General features: G+C 33.4%; 1 long non-coding RNA gene and 6 other non-coding genes across 7 annotated transcripts; all 7 read left to right on the top strand.

Annotated features, from left to right (window-relative positions):
* The first annotated feature begins 292 nt into the window (after window positions 1–292).
* On the top strand, window positions 293–3,254 carry LOC131149457 (uncharacterized). Its single transcript, XR_009135221.1, has 2 exons — window positions 293–2,701; window positions 2,919–3,254. It is a non-coding gene; the product is annotated as an uncharacterized LOC131149457 (long non-coding RNA).
* LOC131150060 (small nucleolar RNA snoR134) lies at window positions 386–527 on the top strand. Its single transcript, XR_009135445.1, has one exon. It is a non-coding gene; the product is annotated as a small nucleolar RNA snoR134 (small nucleolar RNA).
* LOC131150059 (small nucleolar RNA U36a) lies at window positions 803–890 on the top strand. The gene has a single exon (XR_009135444.1). It is a non-coding gene; the product is annotated as a small nucleolar RNA U36a (small nucleolar RNA).
* Window positions 962–1,054, top strand: LOC131150036 (small nucleolar RNA Z223). Its single transcript, XR_009135422.1, has one exon. It is a non-coding gene; the product is annotated as a small nucleolar RNA Z223 (small nucleolar RNA).
* Window positions 1,614–1,729, top strand: LOC131150038 (small nucleolar RNA Z278). Its single transcript, XR_009135424.1, has one exon. It is a non-coding gene; the product is annotated as a small nucleolar RNA Z278 (small nucleolar RNA).
* LOC131150037 (small nucleolar RNA Z278) lies at window positions 1,819–1,935 on the top strand. Its single transcript, XR_009135423.1, has one exon. It is a non-coding gene; the product is annotated as a small nucleolar RNA Z278 (small nucleolar RNA).
* LOC131150051 (small nucleolar RNA snoR97) lies at window positions 2,545–2,651 on the top strand. The gene has a single exon (XR_009135437.1). It is a non-coding gene; the product is annotated as a small nucleolar RNA snoR97 (small nucleolar RNA).
* Window positions 3,255–5,894: the final 2,640 nt, after the last annotated feature.

The following is a 5,894-nucleotide window of genomic DNA, read 5'->3' as shown; positions in this document are numbered from 1 at the left end:
AAAAGCAAATTGAACCGAATAAATTTTTAATCAAATTGAATCGATCAAATTTATCAATTCAATTGATTAATTCAATTTTGACTAAATTAAGCTTCAATCTGTAAGATGAAGGATCCGGCCGTAGTTGGGGCCCCGGTTGCGACCCGTAGTACCCGCGTAAAGATCCGAGCTGCGCAAGTGTATCGCCATTACGTGCTCGCGCGGAGGCGACCCGAAAAAGGCTGGGCCCTTTGGGGCTTTAGGGTTTTCAAGCCTTTCTATATAAACCGGCGCTCCCCAGCTCTGTATATCATCTCCCAAGCTAGGGTTTTGCGAGGGTTTGTCTGCAGTATAAGTTTAGGGTTTGGAAGATATTTTTTTATATTTTGGGTTCTGTATGAATCAATCGCACGACGCACCCCGGGCTTCTCTGAAGATCTCAGTGAAGAAGAGCGCCCCATTGCTCGTGCTATACCTTTGCCGTTCAGTGTTGCAGTTTAGCCCTAACTCTTCCTCGGCTGATCTGTGTCAAATCAACGGCTACATCTATCCCTCTTTGTAGTGTCAATCAATTGCCTCTCCTCACCTTTAGCTTTTTTTTTTATTCTAATACTTCTGGAAAAAAAGCGTAGTCATGGAGGCATATATTGAATTTAGGCGGTGTTAACGTGGGGGCTTTCTGTTTTCGTGGGTTTTGCCCCTAAAAACAACCGCCATAACTTAGTTGCGTTTCCACACACGCACGCGCGCACGCACGATCACAATCTCGCACTAGAATGTTTTTGATAGAGAAATCTTATAATTTTTATTGATTTGAAAATTTTGGCGATGATTAAATTTTTATCCGCGCTTCTGAGAAGAATCCATGAAGTACAAAAGATAAAAATGGTTGAATTTCTTAATATGAGCCAATTTCAATTTATAGCTTGTCTTTGATTTATTGTTGGTACTAGTTCTGATTTTTTCTGCTTGTTTATAGTGTGTTTTGGCTGTGAGGATGAACATTCAGCTTATGCCAGTTCTGCTTCAGAAAATTCCTGATTGATACAGCTGTTATGTATTCTGAGCCCCTAACTTAATTTTTAGAGAATGTTATAGAATATAATTCTCGATTGCTAGATCTATTATGTGTTCTTACCTTTGTACTAAAAATTAAAATAACTTAGTTGAATTAATACAAAATATGGCACTTTGATTGTAGAAGCATTTTAGGATAGTTGTTTCTCTTGCGTTGGATAAAGAAATGCTCTAAAGTTTTTCAAAGCAAGATTTTTACTTGCAAAATATTACCCACAGGAGTATCCTGAAATTGTTTTCAAACACTCCCTAACATAAACATTTCGCAAGCTTGCGTTTTTGTACTGTTGTTTGATTGACCTACAATTGTGCAGTGTCATTTCATGTTAATGATAGAGTCCAGTGACGATATATCCATTTTTTTTAGACGTAACTAAATTAAATCACTGTTTTTAGGGAAAACATACTCGTAGTTGATGCATTCTTCTTTGAAATTGCTGGAGTTTTCTTAGCTATACCTTAATTTTGTTCTTATTATTGATGTTCCATGTTTTATTGCTTGGATATTTTGTATTTTGGTTACTTTTAACATATTGTTTGTTTAATGTTATCAAAATGCCTGTGATGATCCAATCCATGTTTTGAGGTGTATTGGAGCCAAGACCCTGTTTTGCAGGGAGAACCTACTTGGTGAAGCTACATTTCACATGATAGTAATGGATTTAGCTGAGGCATTTCTTATATTTTAAATCTGTATTTCTTATTGATTGTGTAGAGAGACTTGTAAAATTAAAATATTGTTTGTTCAATATTATCAACAATGCCTGTGATGATCCAATCCATGTTTTTGAGGTGTATTGGAGCCAAGACCCTGTTTTGCAGGGAGAACCTACTTGGTGAAGCTACATTTCACATGATATTAATGGATTTAGCTGAGGCATTTCTTATATTTTAAATCTGTATTACTTTTTGATTGTGAAGAGAAACGTGTAAAATTAAAATTCTAATGGATTATGGTGTGGTTTGATGTGTTTTCAATGGGTCTGTATCTTGTACTACATTAGTAGTGTCATGTTTTTGGTTGTCTCAAACTTTGAAATTGTGGATAGATTGTTGAGAATTTAGATATAACAATTTGGTTGAACTTGAAAAGCACGTGAGTTAGTATTTTAGTTAGTATTACAAATAATTTTCTAGGATTCATGGTATTTTGATGCGAAATTTCTGTCTCACATTTGGTTTTTTTTCCTGAAATTCATTTGTTGAATATCATAGATTTTATTTTTCATTTTGTGAAGACAATATTCTTCGCAATTCCATGTTCAGTATTTTTTGAAGTCATATGTTAATATATATTTTTTTTAATGATTCAGATTTCACGTTATTTTGTGAAGCTGATTCTTTGCAAGAGGATTCATATCAAGAAGTATTTTTACAAAATGGGTGGAATATAATCTGATTGTGTTGTTTTTGGTTTTAAGTGCTTCGCATGTTGTTCTTTAGCAGGGTACTTGCGCTAGTTTGAGTTTTAACTATGCTCTACGCTCTGATCCGAAATGGGTGTAGCGTCTGAAAAACTCAGAAATCACGTGTTGCCATCAGCTTCTTCCTCTGCATTCGACAGGATATTGGAGTTAAATAACAACACTACATTTAAACATTGGAAGTTGAATTCTATAACTTATTTTGTAGACTTCCAGCTTCGGTAATCATAATTATTTTCCACATTTACTTTTTGAAACTTTTTTTTTTTCTTACTCTAGATGTCATTGAAACATTTTCCATATTGAAATAAATTCCCCTTAGCCATTTTCTGTTTTTGAAGATGATAAAGCACTTATCTTTGATGTCATTATAACGACACGTTCATCCATAAATTTACTAGAGATCTTATGCAGTAACTGTTGTGCCCATTTTTGCAGGTGCTTGCAATTGTTGCTGCACTTCCTTTACCCCAGTAGGTCAATGCACTAGACGTTGGTAATCTCAAGATTGCTGAAGGCTAATGGGCTTATTATTTGTTGAAGAATCTGCAAGTGTTGGAAAGCCTCGCCGTGTGCAGAGTTGGGGCCATGTCGCCGCAGCTGCTTGTTAAGTGAAAAAGGCATCTGTTGCAATTTTGGGCTAACGCAGTTTATAATAAATTTGAAACATTTTGTCATGAGTTATGTATGAGACGCCTTTGGATCACCTAATTTATAGTCATTTTGGAAAACATTTTCTGATGAAATGGATTATCTATGCCCCAGTAGTCTGCAGATTTTTTTGTTTGCACGAGCATTCGTTAGGTCATCTATACATTAGATTTCTAGTTATAAAGGTGGTAGTAGTAGATTATCATTCTGCACCGAGGCCGCACCTAATGGCCGGTGACGGCAGAGTTGAGAAATCATCGCTTGTGTTGTTGAAAGGGATCGGAGAGCTGAGAAACCATGGCCATTGGACCTTTCATGTGTTTTGGCGAACATTGAATCCCCTCGTCTGCGCGTCTGGAAAAATTTTAGTTATGCACCATGTCAACCAGTGGTGCACTTCGAGAGCTTCCACCCAGTTACTTGCGCAGTACAGATGTGAGGGTTGAACATTTTGTAGGTTAAAGACGATAGGAAACGTTCCTATCTCAAAACATTATGTCATACTTGTATGAAGAAGATGAAAATTTTTTTGAACATGATAGTCTAGTGAAAAAATGAAAAATTCTACTTACCTTTTTTGTTTTAGATACTGATTAACATGAGAATGTAACAATGAAGTAAAATAATGACAGTAATTCTAATTTTTATTAAAGTATTCTTTGATTTTGATTTTGATTTTTTGTAATTTATCATATTTTAATAATATTTTTTGATTTGTTTTCACTTTACAAAAAATGGTTATTGCTAGTAATTGCGCAAGGAAATATGGAAAGTTAAAAAGTTTTTAGAAGTAGAATATGTATTTATGATGGAGCAAGAAGAACAAGGTTTCACACCTCTTGAGAATGAATTAACTAAATTCGATTCAAACTAAATATATGTTAGGATAGAAAACCCACCCGAAAATTATAGAGATCTGAAACTAAAATCATAGTTTGTTTCTTTGCAAGCAAGCCACTTCACAGTGTTAGGCAAAATCCTTTGATAAGCTGGAATTGAACCTATTCCGCTATTTGATAACAATAAAGTTGAAAGGATGAAAAGAAAATTCTCAAGTTAAAGTTTATATATATATTTGAATTATCTTAGTATAATTCCTTTAATTAGTCGAGAAATATAGAGATTTAGAGATTGAATCACATCAACAAACAGTAGCCGAGTTCAAGTGTTATTGGGAAATGGAGGGGGACTGATGGGCACAGCCAAAAAAATTATAAAGAAGATTTTGAAAGAAACAATGAAAATCACATTATAAGAATGATGCCTATTTAGAATTACTGTCTTATCAAATGTGTTAGCTAAGCATAAAATTGGTGGAATACAATTTGTTAGCCCAAGTGGCAACCCAAGTATGGTGAATTGGATTTTATAAAAATTAGATATTTATCAACCTCAGAATAAATTAAATAAATTCAACCAAATATATGAATATTGAGTAATTGAAATAAAGGTTATAAAGAATAGAAATGCAAATGTTTCTATAGTGGTTCAACTATTCTCGTCTACGCCTATTCTCTCAAAGTCAATCACCTTGAGGTTACACTATACCCTTATTTTAATGGAGACAAGGTCACCAAATACAAAAGATGAATGCAAGAGAAAATATCCTCATAAGGATGGTAATATAAGTTTGAAGCACAAATGAAAACTCTAGAGAACAAACAAAGTGATAACACAAGATTTTGGGAAGTTCCTTAAAAATGAACAAACTAAGGCAGAAAATAAATTAAGAGAGAAGAGTTTGAGCACTTAATACAGTTTGTTTGGCTGAGTTCCTTGGCTTAATAAGGCATATTAATAGAGTTCCATTAGAGTTATTTCTCTTTTTAGATTGGTTGACCTAGCTCATAAGTCGGATGATTGGCACTAGCCATTAGAGTAGAAAAATGATTGTCGGAATCTTTGAAAAACAAGATGTTTGAATTGTTCTCTATGATCATTGACTGCTCAAGATTTCTGCTTAGGTTGGTTGACTTGCCACGAGTGGGCTATCAACTGCTTGGGCATTCCACCTAGGCCAACTGATTGCCCTTGGCAGCAGTTTGAAATAATCTCTTAGTTTTATTTGCATATTTTCTAATTTAAGTGTTGTTGTATCATGACCTTTACATTTTTAAGTCATCGCCTTTAAAAAATATAGACATGTTTGGTTTACATTTAAATAAGTACTTATTTTAAAAAAAACTTTTCCAAACTATTTTTTTTTGAGAAATATTTTGTAAAAAAGTACTTTCTAAAAAAGTACTTATCTAAAAAATTATTTATAATAAGTACTCTCATACAACATTTAGACGAGTACTTTTTAGATAAGTACTTTTCTTAAGTGGTTCCAAATGATATAGAGATTTTCACATTACAACTAAATTGAGAAACTTCAAATGCAAATAGACAATAAAATCTTTAAGTCTTCTCAATTGTTTAACTCTAATGGCTTGAACATGTTTGTACACAAATATAACACAAAACAATTAATACAAAATAGTTGTTTATCATCAAAATCAGATTGACTTGGAACTAGCACAATCTAATATGGCTATAGGAGAAGTCATGTTTAGAGTAAGATCACACTTTTATTTCAAAATTATAGACAAAACATACATGATTCAATTGTTTAAAAGAATTAAGACAAAAAATGCCTCTATGCAACCAACAAGTAATGACCATAACATTTTATGAAAATGTGTTAACCAACTAGTTAATGACACATAAATCAAGATTAGGGATGGTCATGTACCTGAAAAATCATTGAGTTATATGAACAAA

Source organism: Malania oleifera, chromosome 2 (assembly GCF_029873635.1).
Source record: "Malania oleifera isolate guangnan ecotype guangnan chromosome 2, ASM2987363v1, whole genome shotgun sequence".
Classification (NCBI taxonomy): domain Eukaryota; kingdom Viridiplantae; phylum Streptophyta; class Magnoliopsida; order Santalales; family Ximeniaceae; genus Malania; species Malania oleifera.
Note: the sequence above shows the minus strand (reverse complement) of the source record. Positions and strands in the feature narration are given on the sequence as shown.